General features: G+C 43.3%; 1 protein-coding gene across 1 annotated transcript in view; it reads right to left on the bottom strand.

Annotated features, from left to right (window-relative positions):
- Positions 1-1,697, bottom strand: part of mid2 (midline 2) — a 176,486-nt gene extending 174,789 nt beyond the window's left edge. The window contains exon 1 of the mRNA XM_056440108.1: positions 1,524-1,697. The gene's annotated coding sequence lies outside the window, so the exon portion shown is untranslated. The remainder of the gene's footprint in view (positions 1-1,523) is intronic.
- Between the last annotated feature and the right edge of the window lie 17,985 nt (positions 1,698-19,682).

Raw genomic sequence — 19,682 nt, 5'->3', positions numbered from 1 at the left:
CTTCTATAAATAATGTTGGCTTGAGGTAGGAATGCGGTGACATAAACACGCTTCAAGCTGCAGAGAGTCCACCAGGTACCAGCACTGTGCAGCAGGTGTACATCTATTCTCGGATATCTTTGCAGCTGCACCATCAACACAGAATGGCAACCGTCTGCCACGGTTAGAATCATCCCAGCTCGATACTGAGGCCGTCTTGCCCTTCGGGGAAAAAAAACTCGCTGCTCGCCATGACAATGTCTTAATCATCATCTAATGGTGCGACTGAGAGAGACAGAGAGGGGCAGGTATGGGTAGACTGCGAGAGCAGCCAGGCAGCACCCTGTAGATGCATGATGAATGAGGGTGTCAGATGTATTCACCCAACTAGCGCCGTGGGCTGAAACCTGTCTCATTAACCACAGTGATCACGCCTTAACAAGAGAGTGAGAGAGACAGAGAGTATAAATAACTCTTTTTTACATGAGATGTGAACCACCAGTTTAAAAAAAAGAAGGTATAATAGCTCTCTCAATGCTTCAAATATGGCCTCCCTGCTAGTTTCAAGCCCACCCTGGGGCTGGATTGGGGCTATATTAGGATTTGTAGTCATTGGTATAAAAAGTTGTCATTTAGTAGTTGGAAATGGCACATTTAGGGATATGAACACACACGGGCCGATACTGGACACCATAGTCTTGCTGCCTTTTGTTTCGGCGTCCTGCATTATTGATGTGGAACTGACATTTACACTCAGCTTCTCTGAAGCCTCAGCCCGGTGCCTCCACTGTCACCTGCAGCCATGTCTCCACTGTAACCACTCGGCTCACAGAGCCACAGCATGACTGTGTGTATTATATTCGTTAGTCAGTTCATGGTGACGTGCTTCACTCTATTGTACTAATATAGTAGTATACTTATAAAAAACGACATGCATTCATTACACTGAACACACCACGTGTCTCTTTGATTACCCATGTCTTTCTTGTCCACATAAATAAGAAAGATGCTTCTTCGCACCTCCTGTCGTGCTCTGATGCTCTTGATATGATCAGGGGCGTGGTCGCAGTCAGCTCAGGTCACTCTCTTTGATCAATACCACACAGTGACGGAAAGGATGCTTCCAGGAAATGTGAAAACACTTTCAGTAAACCTCAAAATCCTCTGGTGCGGCTTAACGTGCCATTAAAAGATCTGACACGGCGAGGCGGCATCAAGCACCATCATCCAGACCCCGGAGATAAACGGTCTCTCACTAATGTTGTTGCTCGGAACCCTCCTCCTCGTGGCTTCGTGGGCCCAGTGACATCTCACTTTAATGCATAAATAGTAAGTCGATGATGTAATGCTGACGCGCCACACATACGCGAAAGTTGCTCTCTCACAAGATCACTCCATCGGTCACGCTCTCGTTCTTCTCATCGTGAACGCGTCCGTGCAAGTGGAAACGCGTTTTTATTCATTTCACCCGCGAGCAGCTAATCACGGCTATCAACATTGCAACCCGGGTTCTCCATCGCACCGCGCACACAGAGGCTACTCACAGTGTTGTTGCTCGGCCAGTGCTGCGCGCGTCACTCTGGCTGGACCCTCTCAACCCGCCGCGGCGACTCCGCGCGTCGACTTGTGGCCGCTGCTGGCTGATGTGACGCTCGCAGTGGAGGTCACAGTTGGTGAGCGCAGAACTTTGGACGAGTCGGAGGCTGAGGGATCACGCGCGCTCTGTCGATGCCGGACGGATCTGGGAGGATCCGGGTGACACACACTCACACACACACACACACACACACACCACCGAGGAGTGTTTATGGCAACGCCCCAAAACAGAACTGATCTGGTTGATTTGGCACCGGATCATTAACGCTTGTTTAAGATGTTGCTCTCAACTCCGCTTTGCGCAACGGGGTCTCACTCTCTTCCTCTCTCGCTCTCTCCCTCTTTCTCTCTCCTGACTTGGTGCCCAAACTAAACGCTCCCCGAGGACACGTGACTAGCCCAAGGGGGCCGGGAATAGCTCGAGTTCCCCCGCTGCAGCAGCTGTGACCGGTTACACCGCTGCTCCCGCGCCCGTGCAACAGAACCGGAGCTGTGCGCGCACACAGTCCGTCTCCAGCCGCCCTCCCGGCCCCTGAGACCTCACGGGGTCGCTGTCATGTTTACCTTTAGATGCAGTGTGGTGAAATTATAATGGCTCCAACATTTGAGAAATGTGGTTATTATCATTGATATATAAAATAAGTTGTTTTCTTTAATATCTCTCTGATGTTTTAAATATAAATCAAATCATGAAAACAGTGGATGAAAAAAGTAGATGAAAAAAACAAAAAATAGCAAACACTCTTGATAGGCTAAATAACAAGGATGTTTTCCCCAAACTTGAACTTTGCTTGTTGCTTATTAGACATTAATATTCAATGTTGTGTGACTCGATATCAAGTTTAAAGGGCTTCAAAAACTAAAAAAGTGTCTACTCTCCAACTGATAAAAAACACACCATGTGAGTGAAGAAAGCAGAACAAGAGACAACATCTTCACAAAATGTCATGCTTGTCAACATTTAGCATCTTGCTATCTTACACACACTCACCCAAATTAACATAACTACAAACAAATGGCCTACATTGCAATGCCACTCAATAACAACCAGAAAAGGACATTTTGAAAAACCTTGTACTTTTTTAAAATTTGCGTGCTGAATATCAAAGAAGGAGGATTTGAAGCCTACATGCCGACCATGTGTGTCCACACAACAGAATAGTTTTTGAAAAAACCCACGTGTTTTTTTTTACAGGTGCATCTTTTTTCTCATATCAAAATAAAAGCATCAGCCTTCATAATGTAATGCTGCACCCTTGAGAACAAACCTACAAAATGTATATATATTTTTTTCACCCAGCAACACAAATGAGCAACAACTCTTATTTAAAACATTATCTGGCTCTCACTCTGCTCACTGTAGAGCAGAGCGGGACAGAGAGAACTAAACGGCTCAGCTAACTCCATGCATAAGTACAGAAAACAAACTGTACACTGTTGTCTCTATGACGTCTTATTGTTGACTCATTCAGTCTGGATTCATTACCTCAGTAAATTTAGTAAACATGAGTTTATGGTCTTAATTGCTGTGTTGAGTCTTCTTCAATACAGCATGATATTCATTCAGTAAATTATGGTCTCATTTGGAGTAAAATAGAGGATAAAGGAGCTTATGCTAGGGCGTTGCTACTTTGTTTCTGACAGGTTGCTACCACAGCGTTGTCCGGTTTGGGTGTTGTCCGCATTTTCGTCTTAGAACTTAAACACTTTCACAGTGGCCTCGGTTCATGATTCTGGTGTCTTTAAAAGGTCTAAAAAAACTCAAGGCTTCAAATCTGTAGTCACAAACCAATGGAGAGTGACTACGCCCAATTATTATACAGCTTACAGTCAGTGACAGAATATTGGATACCCAAATTCCATTTAAAGTTTTTTGAGATAGTAGGTGACTATATTCTAAGGTTTTTTTAGAATCTCATATGAGGACAGGAGTTTATGTTTTAAACACTGTTGGCATATATACAGTATGTAAACACCCTTGAGAAGGGATGCAACGTTTAGGTTACTAAGTAAACAGGATTAGTTCCAGAGGAGCTTGTGTGCACACAATCCCTGAGGTCTTTTGCATCATACACAAGCTGACTGGTTTGGAACATGGAGCGAACAGAAGCTACAATTGTGCAAACGCCAAATGAGAAGTCCTCTGTGCAACGGCTGTGCCAGTTCACAGACGCTGAAGGATGTTCCAGGTTTTAGTCATGACCTGCATTTAACCAGAGGAGATTCTTACCATTCTGATATGCAATATTCAAAATTTGGATCATGTAATCTTGATCTTTATGTCAAAGTCAACAAAAAAATGTTAATCTTCTCCACATCTGCTTTGCTCCCACAAATCAGCAAAGCAGCATAAACCCATCAACTTTGCTATCATAATGTTGAATAAATACAGTTTTTTTGTCAACAGCATGAAACCTTTGAGGCTAAATCCACCTTCTCAGCTACTTGTGGTCTTTTTGCAAGTGGGCGAATGGAAACAGCATTGCTTGTGCACTCATTAGTCTGCTGTGCTGGCAGAGGAATGTCACATCATTACTTCTGCCCGCTCGGCGTGCACAATGGAAACAACTTGAGCTACTGCAATGGAAACCTTGGACCTGTGGTGTAATGGGAGAATTATTATCAGGTCCAAGAAATGTTGAAGGTGGAAGGCCTGGAAAAGGATGCTGGAGTACAGACGAGCGATATTTAGCGTTTCCTTTCATAACAACACGGTTTGCATGGGGATAATGTTATTTTTTCCTTCTTTCAGGCAGATCAATGCCACAGCTCTTTGCGAAGTAAAAAGAAAGGGGCTGGAAAATGTGTGCATCTTACATTTTTCTGTCACAGTTTTGTAACAAGGTTATGGTTACCATTTCCGTAACACAGATCCTTATTGATTGCATTTTCTTAGACAGAGACTGACCCATTCAAAGATCAATCTCCATTTGGCCTGTAAAAGCACTCCCAAAAAGAAATATGGTCTACAAAGGAAGCCCCCAGGGGAGGAATGCACACGGGGAAACGGCCTTGAAAAGGGACTAAAGGGAGCCCGGCAATCTTCCTCAGCATGCCTGGACAGCATTAGTGAATATTTGCATACGGTCTTTGAAATATGACCATTGCCAAGTCAGATGATGAAGGCATAGGGGTGCTGTTGGCTCGTTGTCACCTTTCATTTATGGTGATGTAGGCAGTTGACGAACTGGATCCCAAGGGTTCAGTGAATATCAAAGGTGGCAGGTGAATCTTCATGCTGGCGTGGGAAGACTGCAAATTCGTTGCTCCCTCGAGGACATGTCATCGGCAGCTAGACGGATTACACCTCTGTCAAAGGTCACGTCAGGACACGCCGACATATGCAGAAACCACCCCTGACCCGTCTCACTCTCTAAGCAATGCATGTATGCACACACAGCAGGATACTGTAGAAGTGGGCACTCAAAAAAATATGATTTGCATTTCTGAAGTAACTCTGACTTTCTATTTCACTCTTCTCTTTTTCCCTGTGAACTAGTAACCCACCATCAATGACACATTTCTCTCTGTGTAGGCTTTCAAAGACGTGTCGCCTATTCATCCTTTCAAACGGCGCACAAATAATGAGATGTCCTTGTCCTTCTTTATCTTGCTGGTGTGAAGGTAGAATGAGAACATATTTCATGTTCCCTTCAATGAGACATGTCCTCTTGCCCAAACAAAAGAATGTTACGTACAGAAGGGGCTCTAAAGGTACCGGGTGGAGTCTTTGACCACTTGCAGCCCGCTGGAGCAGCCAGAAACATGTTTCCAGAGCGTGAGCGTTTCCTGCTGTCCTTTGGTGGTGGTCATGTGCATAAGAACGTAGCAACCAATGAAGAAGAAAGAGAGCGGAGATACATGCGATGCAGGATTTAATTTATATCGAAATAATCTGCTTTGTGTTTATGAGGAAGGGAATATGTATTCAAAACATGTATTAGAGATCATGGGTTCATGGCGGAGAGAAGATGAATTGCAAAACTAAGAGAACTGGTCAGTGAGCAAAAATACTGTGTTTGTGAATGTGGGCTTTGGTATCTTTTTAGTTTTAAACATAAATGGAAAGTTGTCCTGCAAATAAAACATGAACCCTCACGAAGGTGAATCCTTGAAGGTCGATAAAGAGTATTTATTATTGTGTGCAGATAAGTGGCGTTATCTATTACAAAGCTCTTTTAATCTGGAAAGAGATTAGCCCAAACATATTGTTAATCATTACCGGGCTTATGAATAGTTAATCGGAGAGGGACCACTGAGGCCGGGGGAAAGTAAGAATTGATGAAGCTGTGTGAAGATGGGATATGTGATTCTTAATTAAGTAGAATGAAGTATCCCATACTGAGGATGACCCATTTTGATGTTGTCTGAGTATGTGTAAGTGCAACAAAAATAAAACCAATTTTAAAAACAAAAGAGTTGTTTGTTTCATGATGTTGTGTGCACATACGGTATATTCAGTCTATTGTAAGCATTTTGACTAAAAGCTATTGAGCATACTCGAGCGGCTCAATCTTTTCTCTCCAACTGTGCATGTTTCCGCATTTTAAGTTTAATAAATAATACTTTCTGAAGCAATTCTGAGGATTTTACAGAGTTTTTTTTTTTTAAGGCTCAGTCTTGAAGTAGGTCGCTGCCGGGTGCTGTCTTAACGCTCACTGTCCAGTCAGGTCCCTCAGTCACGCAGCCAGCCACAAATAAAACACCGCATTCACACCTGCTCATAAATGCCTGAGTAGGAAGCCATCTCAGTCCAGTGCACTGCAGGGACTTTCATCACTCAACATTTGCAGGGTTGAACAACACCTCAGGTGATCAGGAGTCGTCCACAACCTGCTGAGTAAATCGGTGTACAATCCATAAAATACACGGCTCACACCTACTCACGAGTTATTTTTAGTTCCCAATGCTTTTTGAAAGGTTTAGAGAGCAACACGTCTACAATTCCATCACTTTCAATAGATGAATATGTTTCACTCTAGTATACTAGTTTAAATTTTTTTTTAAAGGGTTCCAGCTCATACAATACACATGTGAATGGGAAAGGCCACGGCAATAGAACAAAGAATTGTGATTGAAGTTGCTCAGAGAATTTGATCAATTTCAAAAGAAAATCTAAAAGCTGCATTAATCTGCGCTTTGCATTTGTACTGCTTTGATTAAAATAATTTAAAAGATCATATGTTATGCAAGGTATGTCAGCTTAAAATGTAACCTCTGATATGAAAGAGGGCTGAATTAAATGTATATGTCTCATATCCACTAAACTATACATCAATCAAATGTTATGTTTATTGCATTTATTGTGACATCTAACTGACTTTTCTCTACTTTTATGTTTATCAGAGAGATTTTGTGTGTCATTTAGGTCAATCCCCATCTGAAAGTGTCTCCCTGTACCAGCAAGTTAAAGAATTTGTGTTTAAAAGATTTCTGTAATTGTTGCAGATGTGGGTCAGATTTGGTGTCACCACCTTATCTCCTGCATTACCGAAGGGAATTCTCAAGCACAAAATCGGAAGAACAGCTGATATCAGATTGCTAATCGGATTAGCTTAGCTATGTTTGAACTGGGAGAAGACTATCCTGCAATGTAAAGACATCTAATACTGTTCCACTACACTGATACATCGCCGATAAGAACTTGGACATGTCTGACCATCAGAGATATGAAGTGAGATGGATAACGGCCGTGCTCGGCAGGTGGCATTGAGCTCTAGCACTGTGAACATCTTGGCAAAGTTAACATAGCTCAAGATCCCGAAGACAACCAAAATGAGAAAGAGAGGAAGTGTGTGTAAGAGTGGGAGTGGGTGGAACAAACTGGTGAAAGAAATCGACCCACTAGCTTGTGGTTTAGGAAAGACTTGGCGTTTATTTCTCTGAACTTGGAAGCAAACAAAACTATGACATATTGAACCAAAAATATTGTTTTATTCATCAGCCACGGAAAGATAGAATTTTAGTGTAACATGAAGTCACAACTTTGAAAATATGTGTGTATCTCTGTTTTAGAAGGCTAGATATTACTGTATTGATAATGAATTGCAATTGTATTTACTAATTTGTATATATTTGCTTATTCTGCTTTGAGAATCGATGTAAGTATATGTATTGATTATTTTCTGTCCACACAGGTACTTTAAAGTAATATCATATTCTTTCTGTCATTGACACACATGCATGTTACAGTATGGTATATTTTAGTGTTGCAGGGAGTCACATCTCTCCTTAACAAGCTCCATCAGTGAGCATTTAGTGTTTTGTTTCTACCTGAAGAATGAAAGCCAGCTGGGTGTAGCAGTCTAGGTACAGGCTACCATGGCCCATTTCATTCTCAAGCTAATTTAATGTCAGCCTGATGGCAGGATGAAACTTCTCCCAGCTGCGGAGGCCCGAGGGGTGGTCTCATGTCACAGCAGAGATGCACCGAATATCCGAGCATCTGCTCCTGCCTACCCAGGAAGCATCGCCAGATTAGGAAACCTCGAGGGGTCTGTGATTATCTTGGGTCCTCGTCTACGACTAGAGTCCGGGTTGGTAGCGGGAAGAAGACTCGGCAGGCGAGCACAAAGTAAGAGAGACAGAGAGAGAGAGAGAGGGTGGGAATGAAGTGAACACAGTTAAGACTAGCTGAAGGGAAGAAGGTGATATTCCTGATTAAGTAAAGGTCATTTCAGTTTAACGTCTCTGCCGCTTTCATTCTGTAAACAACTGTTGTATTCATGAACCATATAAACTGATCATAAAACATCTGCCATCCTGTTGTTAGGGCATGCGGTAAATCAGCAGACTGTTACAGTTTCCATTATTACTGACAACGAGACTGTAAGAGGCTCCAGTGACTCCAAACACTGTTCGTTTATTCCCCATCATTCTGTTAACGAGTGTATGGCATGCTACATTTCAACATGAAGGATAAATAATATTCAATCATATTGTATTGTGAAATAAACCACCGGGACATTCTCTTCTGCAAATAAATAAATCACATGTATAATTTGTAAAAAATAAATAAATGCTTTTGCGATTTTGCCTCCAAAAAGCGATAGTTGACCTCTATGAAAACCTGTTTAAAATATGCACAAATAAAATGAATTTTTGCTAATTTGTGAAATGATGATGGAGCTGGAGAAAAAGCAACTTCCATGGAAAGTGTGACCAAAGCATTGTCTCTAGATTACAGGAGAAAAGGAATCTCAGACAAACATATTATTCATCAGTTCAAAACGTTGTATCAAGTTCCACGTGACTCCAAATTTGCGATTTCAAATTGTGTTTGCATTTTTGATGGCCACTTTGTACGACCGAATCTGAACAGAAAAGCGTGCTGCAGGATACATGATCAACTTTGACTCCTGCTGAATGTCTCTTTGATTTCGCCCTTTGTTCTCAAACAAACCCAGTCTCCTCTCATAAAGCCTTGTATTCGTCTGAGAAAAAGCAAAACGATAGAATCGAGCCGCATCCTGTAATGCAGTGCAAACGCGTTAGCTTTCTACATGCATGGCAGCTCTGCAGGCATTGTACATTATCAGTGGCAAGAAAACAGTGCACAGGCCAATGTATGATCGGTGGTGCTGTGCATCACGCCATCAATCTGAGTGAGGGGGAAGGACATGGTGGACAAATCTAATCAATTGCTGCACAGTGAACCATGGAGCTTATAGATTATCAATACATCCAGATGAGGCGAGCGAAAAGGGACTTGTGAAAAAAAGCATGCTCACTGAGACGGTCATTGCAGAACGTCTGAGCTCGCTTTTTAAGTGGTTCGGTTGTGAGACGCCAGAGAGGCAGGTACGACATGACAGGACATTAACGTCTGGCCTCTTCTGCTCTAGTGGACTGTCGCCCGTCTTTGTCCACACCATTCCCAGTTCTCACTGCCCACTCATGACCACTCGTCATGGTTCATCAAACAATCTGCTGATCCGTCCCACAGGAGGGACTCCCCGCATTCAGCTGGCCACAGAAGCAGGTGCTCTGGGCCACGACGAGAGGACGTGGGAAAATAAGCGCATCTTTATCACAAGAGTTATTACTAAGTACAGACATGCTGTTACACACATGAGCAAATGACGGCATCCGCAATCATGTCCACAGATAGATATGATGAACATGTTTTAATGACATTCGTCTGCATTTCATCCAAGAACACCTTTATTTAATTACATTGTTTTAAGATCGCTGGTGTTAAGTTGTAATAGGTCATTTTAACTTTGCACATGTACATAGGGAACGTTTATGCTTTAAATTAATACATATAGCAAGATATTATAACTAGGAAATATTAGGGAGGATATGAATATGTATTATGAATGCATCATGAAGCATAGGAGAAGGACACTGTATTGACTGTATTGATTGTATTGACTGTATTGATTGTATTGATTGCATTAGATGATTAATGTTAATGGCATAATTAGTGTTTATAATTATAAGTATGCCGCATGAGTATGACATTTAGTTTATTGTTTCAATGTTGTCACATGAATGGGAAGCCGGTTGAAGTCTGTGACGTTGCTTGAATCCGGAGAGTGACATGTGAGACTTTTATTGTGAAAGGGGACTTTTTGACACAACTGACCGGAAGTAATGTTGGTCGCGGGATCATGACGTTTGACCCAGTTATTTTATTGCCTATTTTATTACCTGGCCGTAAGCCAACAGAAGTGTAGCATGCTGTATACGGACCAATGGAACTAACTTTTAAGATTAAGAGGTGTGGTTGCCGTTACTAATACATGCGGGTGTAAAGGGTGAGTTTGTTCTCTAGACGTTCGGAAGGTTACAAGACAGCTCCCTATCTGCTGCTTTGCTTTTAGTCTGTAACGTAATATTCCGTCTGGCCCTACGATCGTAGCTTCAATTTGTTGGTTAAACTTCTCGCCATTAAATATTTTTTAAACTTATCCATCGCATTCAGATCCTCATTTCCCATCGAGCACCAGACCTCCAGTTCGAATAACCCAATACTGGGTTTACAAGAAGAAGCATTTAGAAAGACGTTCAGCTTTTGAAGGTTTCTCATGAACGTGGAGAAAATGACGTGTTCCAGCGAGTTACTGGCAGACTCGATGGAACAAAAAGAAGAAATTCGTAGCAAGCCTGAGTTCGAATGCAAGCACACACACACACACACGTTGTTTGTCACAACACCAACAGCAACAGCGCGCACAAGAAGCTCACGCTGTGTTGTTGGACAAATATCAGAGGCAAAGGCCTCAAATACTTTCTCTGTCACACTGGGTGACCCAGCAGCACTTCGCTTCCTCCATATGTACACAAATAAGCCCCTATCCATAAAGCAAGCCATAACCATGCACTGCAACACACACAAGCACAGGACTCAGTTGTATGCACTAATCATTCACGGTGCAATATTGTTCTACATTTTTGAGACATAGCGTTCTATTTGCTTTCCCAGTCAACGAACCCAGCACCCAGACTCAGTTGGGAATCTGTCACAGTCGTCTTGACTTTTCATCTCTCAGCCTCAGATCACCCAGCAGCATCGGTGACCCCGACAGACCCCCCCTGAGGAGCACGTGGGACATGCCCACCGGTGCTTTGTTACTGAAATCAGCAGGATGGAAGTCGAGCCACACGGGGAGAGAGGTGACAGGTGCAGATGTGTTCATGTTCCTGCATTTCGAACTGTGTCTTTCAAAAGGTTGTTGGTTCCTCTAAGGAACTCTAATCTGGAAATGGAACTCACCAGAGGATCTATATTACTAATTTACTGAGACAGGGTTGAACAATAGATACTAAGTAATACTACATAATACATTCACAGCATTTAAATTCATCCCAGAGAAGCATGTAATTTATGTCTGACACTTTTCCAGATGCATATCATATGATGCATGACTGATCCCCCACCCCCCCTACACACACAAACACACACACCTCACACAGCCAATTTCAAGCATATTTTCAATTTCTCTCATTAAAAAGGCAAATATATTATACAAAACATTGTCTCAAAACAGCCGCCGGCAGGCTGCTTCTTCTCTTTCAATGATCCGAGAATTCATTAGAGACAACAAAGCGTATGAGAAAATAAATAAGAAAATATAAATAAGTAACACAATTAAATAATTTCACTGTGAAGTCTCCCTTTGAAATCGTAGTGTGACGGATGCACATGGACGGACTTCAGGCCTCCTCCTGGTGCTTGTGTGCTCAGCCTAATGGTGTTTGTCTAAGAGAGATAAGGACTTCTCCATGGAACAACTGATGGGATTTAATTAACAGTGAGTGACAGGACCCGGTACCTGCGGCGCTGTGTTATCCTGCATCCTGTCACGCAAGTTTCAAGTTTCAAGTTTCAAGTTTTTATTGTCACATCCCCTTTTATACAAGTATAATCGGTTCGTGAAATTCTTATGTGCAAAACACCCGACAGCAGTAGCAGACTAAAAAAAGAATAAGAATGAGAATAAACTATACAATATCCACACACAAAAAAGAAGAAAGTATTAACAATATATATATAAAACAGTGTAATAGAATATACATCATGACAATATATATGTATAAAACAATGTAATAAAATATACGCTTTTTTGAGACTATATATATATATATGTATATACATACAATATATATATACAATATATATATATATAAACAATGTAATAAAATATACACCATGGCCATAGATATTCACAGAATATGTTCTGGTGTGTAGTGTTAATGAGGGTCTCAGTCCTTGTTCAGCAGCCTGATGGCCTGACTGAAGAAGCTGTCCCTCAGTCTGTTTGTGCGGCACTTGATACTGCGGTATCGCCTGCCTGACGGTAGAAGGGTGAACAGTTTGTGCCGCGCGTGGTTATTGTCTTTCAGCATCCGTTTGGCCCTGGCCACGCACCGCTTGGTGTATATGTCCAGGATGGAGGGAAGCTCACCTCCAACGATGTACTGTGCCGACCGCACCACCCTCTGTAGTGCCCTACGCCCAGGGCGGTGCAGTTCCATGACCAGACGGTGATGCAACCTGTCAGAACACTCTCGATGGTACTGGTGTAGAATGTTCTGAGGATGCGGGGCCATGTTGAATTTCCTCAGTCGCCTAAGGAAATACAGGCGTTGTTGGGCCCTTTTCACCACGTGAGTTGTGTGCGTGGTCCATGTGAGGTCCTCGGAGATGTGCACGCCGAGGAACTTGAAGCTGCTGACCCTCTCTACTGCAACTCCGTCTATGGAGATGGGGGTGTGCTCTCCTCTCCGCTTCCTGTAGTCCACGATCAGCTCCTTGGTCTTCTTGACGTTGAGGACGAGGCTGTTCTCCTGGCCCCACTGTACCAGTGATCCAACCTCCTCCCTGTAGGCTGTCTCGCCGTTGCCGGTGATCAGCCCGAACACTGTTGTGTCAGCAGCAAACTTGATGATGACGTTGGAGCTGTGCATGGCCGTGCAGACGTGGGTGTACAGGGAGTAGAGGAGGGCTCAACACGCATCCCTGAGGGGCTCCGTGTTGAGGGTCAGCGGCTCTGAGGTGGTACGCCCATCCTCACCACCTGGCGCGGCCCGACAGGAAGTCCAGTATCCAGCTGCACATGGTAGAGTGCAGGCCTAGACCTCTGAGCTTGGTGTCGAGCTTGGCGGGAACAATAGTGTTGAACGCTGAGCTGTAGTCCACAACCAGCATTCGCACACAACAGTTCCTCCTCCAGGTGGGAAAGGGTGGTAGTGTGCCATGGCAGTGCGTCGTCGGTGGCTCTGTTTTGACGATATGCAAATTGCCATGGGTCCAGCGTGGCAGGCAACATGGAACAAATGAAGTCCTTGACCAACCTCAAGCATTTACTGACAATCGAGGTGAGGGCTACGGGTCTCCAGTCATTCAGGCAGGTTACCTTGGGGTGTTTGGGGACAGGCACAATGGTGGACATCTTGAAGCTCTCAGGAACAACAGCCTGGGACAGGGAGAGGTTGAAGATGTCTGCAGACTCCTGCCAACTGGTCTGCACATGCTCTGAGGGCGCCCGGGATGTGGTCGGGACCTGCTGCCTCCGGTGTCCACCTGCACGTCGGCGAAGGCTCCTGCGACGCCGGCCTCTGAGATGATCAGCAGGCTGGTCTCCGGCGCGCGCTGCCTCGGGCGGGCTGCCGTTCACGCCGAACCGAGCGAAGAATGTATTTAGCTCGCCTGGGAGGGAGGTAGAGGAGTTCTCTTCACCGCTGGTTCTCCTCTGAAGTCCGTGATTGTCTGTAGCCCTTCCACACACCTCTCACGTCATGGCTCTTGAGCTTCTCCTCCACCTTGTTCCTGAACTCCCGCTGGCAGAGCCGATGGTCTTACGGAGGTCATAGCGGGCTCTTTGTATTCCGCCATATTCCCGAGTCAGGATGGTGTTGTTACGCGCGGAGTGCAGCGCGAACATCGCCATTTATCCACGGTTTCTGGTTGGGATATCCGAACCGACTTGGTAGGAACAACGTCATCTATGCATTTGTTGATGGACCCGGTGACTGAGCGCGCGTACTCACTGACGTTGATGTTCGACGCGACCCTGAGCATATCCCAGTCCGCACGCTCAAAACAGTCCTGTAGCATAGACGATTGGACGACCAGCGTTGCACTTCCTTCACAGCGATTGGTTGCTGCTTGCCTCTGCCTGTAGGCGGGAGTAGTTGGATGGAGCGGTGGTCCGGAGGAGGGCTTTGTATCCATCCCGGAAGGGAGTGTAGCAGTGGTCAAATCCGCCCCCTCGTGTTGCCTTTTATGTGTTGGTAGAACCGGAGAACTTTCTTCAGGTTCGCTTTGTTGAAGTCCCGCCACAATGAAAGCAGCCTCGTGCCGACTCTGCTCGCTGATCGCCCGTAGAGTTCCTTCAGCGCTATGTCCCCGTTAGCTTGAGGCGGAATGTACACAGCAGTTACGGTGACTGCTGTAAACTCCGCTGTAGCCAGAATGGTCGACACATGAGCATTAGGTACTCCAGGTCCGGGGAACAGAACGACTTGAGAGTATGTACATGACTTTGGTTGCACCAAGATCTGTTTATCATGAGACATACCCTCCACGATCTTTACCAGAGAGAGTCTTTGTTCTGTCCGCGTGCCGGCTCGATGGCTGAGTCGGTAACCTCCTCCGACATCCATGTCTCCGTAAGGCAGATGATGCAGTTGTCCTTAGTTTCCGGTGGAATTGAATACGAGCCTGTAGCTCTGTCCAAAGACTGTACATTTGCCAGTAAAATGGTGGTAGGGGGGGGATTTGGCTCGGCGACCCCTCAGCTAAAACCAGCACGCCGCTCGCCCTCTCCCCGGCGACGTTTGCGTGAGATCGCGCCTAAAATGGACGGAGATAGTTCCGTCCCCGTTCTTCTGGAAAAACTCTGTAAGAGTTGAAAATGCCGATCCAATCTCCAGAAGTGTGCATCTGTCGTACGTTAACCGGCTGCTAACGTTTTGTGCAAAAATAGTCGCAATAAGAAGAATAAATATAAAAAAACTGCTACAAAATCCGGGAGCTCGCAACACAGCGGCCATCACGTACGGCGCCAAGATACAACTCTGCTGAAAAAAGCGTGGAAGCTTTCATTTTACTGGAGAGGCAACGTATTTTTGTAAGAATGGAAACAGCCTTGTCTTAATTGCTCAAGTATTATCATGTCAGGGAATGTGGCCAACACGTAGCTGCTCCCCCTGGATTAGTACTTCCACTGTGAGGGGCTAAGTCGTGTGGCACCAAACACTTCCTGACTTAATCACTCTTAGAAGTAGATGCGTCACCATCTTCGTGACCTAAAAAGTGAGAGGGAACTTGGTTTCCACTGTGCTGCAGATATGGAATCACCGGCGTGTTCGCCCTCAACCTGCTGCCGAGGACACACTTCCTCTCTGACTGGACAAACAAGTGCTGAGTGCTACGACTGGGGAACAGAAGGCATTCATCAGCAACGTCTGTCAGTCACCGAACTGTCACAGCACGGCAGATTTCACCCCGTGCAGATTGTTTTTAAATCCATTATCTGCCCACATCTCCCTCATCACGGACGTAGAAAACAAAAGAAATGGGAAAGTTTCTAATACTCATTGCACTAACTCTCTACTGAGTGCGAGGCTGTAATCAACCATAGGAGGTGGACTTTGAAAGCCAGGCGAGGCCGATCGATGCTGAATGCTGCTCCACATGGAGGACAGAGCTCTCCACACGAATGCTGTCCAACCAGAGTGCTGCGGACGCTTCCTGTTTCAAGGCCGCCGTACGTAGAGGATTTGTCCTCAACTCTGGGGACCAAGTTCTAATTCCACAACTGATCATAGATATCGTCTGTGAGTGGCCGTCTTTTTAGTGAACACACAAAAAAGCGAATCTAATTCATGCTGCGGTCACATGATCCAATTCAAGAAACATAATACAAGTATTTACATCATTTAACTCTCTACACTGTGCGAGATAGGACACATTTTAAATGGAGCAGCTCGTTTATTGCACGCTTTTAGCCACAACCGTTTCATTTATTTTGACTCCATTAAAGATAATCCATGAATTCTATTGATTGCTGAAAGCATTTCTGCTCCATTTCATGTCGTGTGCTGCTGAACACGATCACACTGGCAGCACAGATACAGCTCTGGGCTTATGTGCACATGTCGATGCAAATATGGTTTTCACATTAATCAACACCTCCGGCTTCCTTTTGAGACACGCCTGAAGCCCCACAGTCATGCACACTATTATAACTTTGATAATTAGAATTACAGGTATAATATTTAGGGGAAAGGTACAAGCAGTGTTTGGAGTGGAGATATGACTTTAAGTTAGTGTCATAAATATCAGCAACAAGAGTTTTCATTCATTTTCGTCTTCACACTTGTATTGCAACGTTCAGAATATTTCCGGGGTCCTTTAATTAAACTCTCGGTCGAGAGCTGAAACTATTAGAAAAACATCCTCTTATTGTGTCAAGCTTTTTGCCAATTACCATTATGTAGGCTGCAAGGCAAATTTATATGTGTTAATGTTTCCAGACGATAAAGACCGTCATGAAAAAATGCTTTCACTGCAAAATTGTTGGAAGCAATATCTAAATACATCAGCCCGAATCTAGAAACAAGCTGGAGACAAACATAGATGAGAGATCAAGCTAATAAATCAAAATAGCAGCACTTCATACACTGGCTGCAGGGACAAGGCAATCATACATACATATCTTCCTGTTTTCTGTTTAATTTGTTTGCGAGAATTGCAATCAGGTTCTGTTGGCTTCTCAAAAATCTTATTTTTCCTGCGGTCTCAATAAAAAAAAATACATTTCAATTATGTTTTTAAGGAGATCATGCTTCATTCAAAGCAAGCAATCACTTTCAATATGTGACTCCCACACATATTTGGTCCAAAGGCTCGATATAACCGGAGCTTACCGGTTCCTCCAGCATCTGAGGCAAAGAGGAACAGAAAGTCTAAATGTGAAAAGATGAGCTTCTGGATTTCTATGAGAGACACAATACTGTCCTAATGTTTCAAGCAAATCAGACAAATGCGATGAGTAGATGTGAAATGGATTTGCATTTATAAGGCACCTTTCTAGTTTTTCAACCAATCGAAGTGCACGGCCCAACCTGCAACATTTACCCTTTCACACACACTGACAGCAGAGGCTGCCGAGCTGCTCATCATCGGGATGTAAACTCATTTGGGGTTCAATATCTTGTCCGGGACACACGGACATGCGGACTAGAGGGAACAACCGGCTCTGCTTCCCGATCCACAGCACGAGACTGAGCCTGCAGTCGGAGGAAAGAGAGTTCCAACCTCCGTTTCCTGACGGTAATTACTACCCGGGATTAACTCGTGACCTGAATCTCCTTCACAGCCGACTAATGCTCTCCACTCGGGTCCGGCGTCGGATGCTCCTGTGATGAGAGATTGCTTGTAAAGAGTTGTGCTTTATTTTTCACAATCCAAGCCTAAGCAGTGGGGCACACTTCTTGAAGATGACTGGACAGCAAATTTAATCCTCAGACGGGCAAGTGAAGCTTAGAATTATATGCCATATCTCACCAGCCAATTGGAGGATTTAACCAAGTCTAGGCCAGATGTCTTGGCCAATCATAGCCGGAGGCAGAAGATCAAACGCACATGGGAGAAAGCAGCGGCGAAGAAACGATGATATCCGTGGTGTAAGGGAGTGGCTCTATACTGATCTGCAAAAGCCCAAAATGAACTTTCAGAAAACATTATGTTAGTTATGTATTTATGTAACATTGGCCATCTCATTGTAAAATAAGTGTATTGTGTTTCATTGAAACACCCAGCAATACTTTTTATGTCGACGTGTACTCCACAGAAGTTTGAAAAGCTTCTTATTTGAATTTCAATCAAATATTTATTTAGATTTTTTCATGTTGAGAATATTGTGTGTTTGTTTACATTCGCTTCCTTAGCGTGACACCGCCTATTAAATCAATGCTGGGTTTGTATACATAACGGCTTTCATCTGTGGGGCTTGCTCTAACACTTGAAATTCAAATGCAAAGTAATTCAATAAATGACACACTACTGCTTCAGAAACCACAGAAACATGTTCCCGTTTCTTCCTTTTCTTTTCTCATTTTGCAGTGCATCCTCTCTTTCTACAATCTCTGCACCTACATTGCTCTAATTTGCATTGCAGCACAGCAAAATATCCAAACATTTGAAACAAAAATGCCAAGGGTGGCTAAGCATGGTGATGGCCTCAAATAGTTTAGTGTAGTAGAAAAACAAGATATTTAAAACTTGAATAAATAATAGTCGTGGTCTAGCAACAGCGCCCTGAAGAACGCGACACCAAAACACACAAGCACAACAAGAGTTACAAACAATACAAAAGGGCTCTGTGTGTGCGTGTGTGTGAGAGTGTGTGAGTGTGTAAGTAATAGTGATGTTCTGTTCGTATACACTGCCCTCTAGTGGCGGTACATTGGTGTTACTCAAACAAAGCAACAATCCACTGAACATGGATCATTGGTAGGTCATCATACCCTCTGCCGTTTACAGACATCTCATATACAGGACTGTCTCAGAAAATTAGAATATTGTGATAAAGTTCTTTATTTTCTGTAATGCAATTAAAAAAACAAAAATGTCATGCATTCTGGATTCATTACAAATCAACTGAAATATTGCAAGCCTTTTATTCTTTTAATATTGCTGATTATGGCTTACAGCTTAAGAAAACTCTAAAATCCTATCTCATAAAATTTGAATATTTCCTCAGACCAAGTAAAAAAAAAGATTTATAACAACAAAATCAAACATTTGAAAATGTGTTTCCAGGTGTTTCGAGTTAATTAGACGATTCAAGTGATTTGTTTAATACCCTACTAGTATACTTTTACATGATATTCTAATATTTAGAGATAGGATATTTGAGTTTTCTTAAGCTGTAAGCCATAATCAGCAATATTAAAAGAATAAAAGGCTTGCAATATTTCAGTTGATTTGTAATGAATCCAGAATGCATGACATTTTTGTTTTTTTAATTGCATTACAGAAAATAAAGAACTTCATCACAATATTTTAATTTTCTGAGACAGTCCTGTATACACTACCGTTCAAAAGTTTGGGATCACTTAGAAACGCCCTTATTTTTCAAAGAAAAGCATTGTTTTTTCAATGAAGATAACATTAAATCAATCAGAAATACACTCTATACATTGTTAATGTGGTAAATGACTATTCGAGGTGGAAACGTCTGGTTTCTAATGAAATATCTCCATAGGCGTATAGAGGCCAATTTCCAGCAACTATCACTCCAGTGTTCTAATGGTACATTGTGTTTGCTAATCGCCTTAGAAGACTAATGGATGATTAGAAAATCCTTGAAAACCCTTGTGCAATTATGTTAGCACAGCTGAAAACTGTTTTGCTGATGAGAGAAGCTATAAAACTGGCCTTCCTTTGAGCTAGTTGATTATCTGGAGCATCACATTTGTGGGTTCGATAAGACTCTCAAAATGGCCAGAAAAAAAGAAGTTTCATGTGAAACTCGCCAGTATATTCTTGTTCTTAGAAATGAAGGCTATTCCATGCGAGAAATTGCAAAGAAACTGAAAATTTCCGACAGCGGTGTGTACTACTCCCTTCAGAGAACAGCACAAACGGG

The sequence above is a fragment of the Pseudoliparis swirei genome, chromosome 19 (genome assembly GCF_029220125.1).
Source record: "Pseudoliparis swirei isolate HS2019 ecotype Mariana Trench chromosome 19, NWPU_hadal_v1, whole genome shotgun sequence".
Classification (NCBI taxonomy): domain Eukaryota; kingdom Metazoa; phylum Chordata; class Actinopteri; order Perciformes; family Liparidae; genus Pseudoliparis; species Pseudoliparis swirei.
This window is presented reverse-complemented; position numbering and strand designations above follow the sequence as displayed.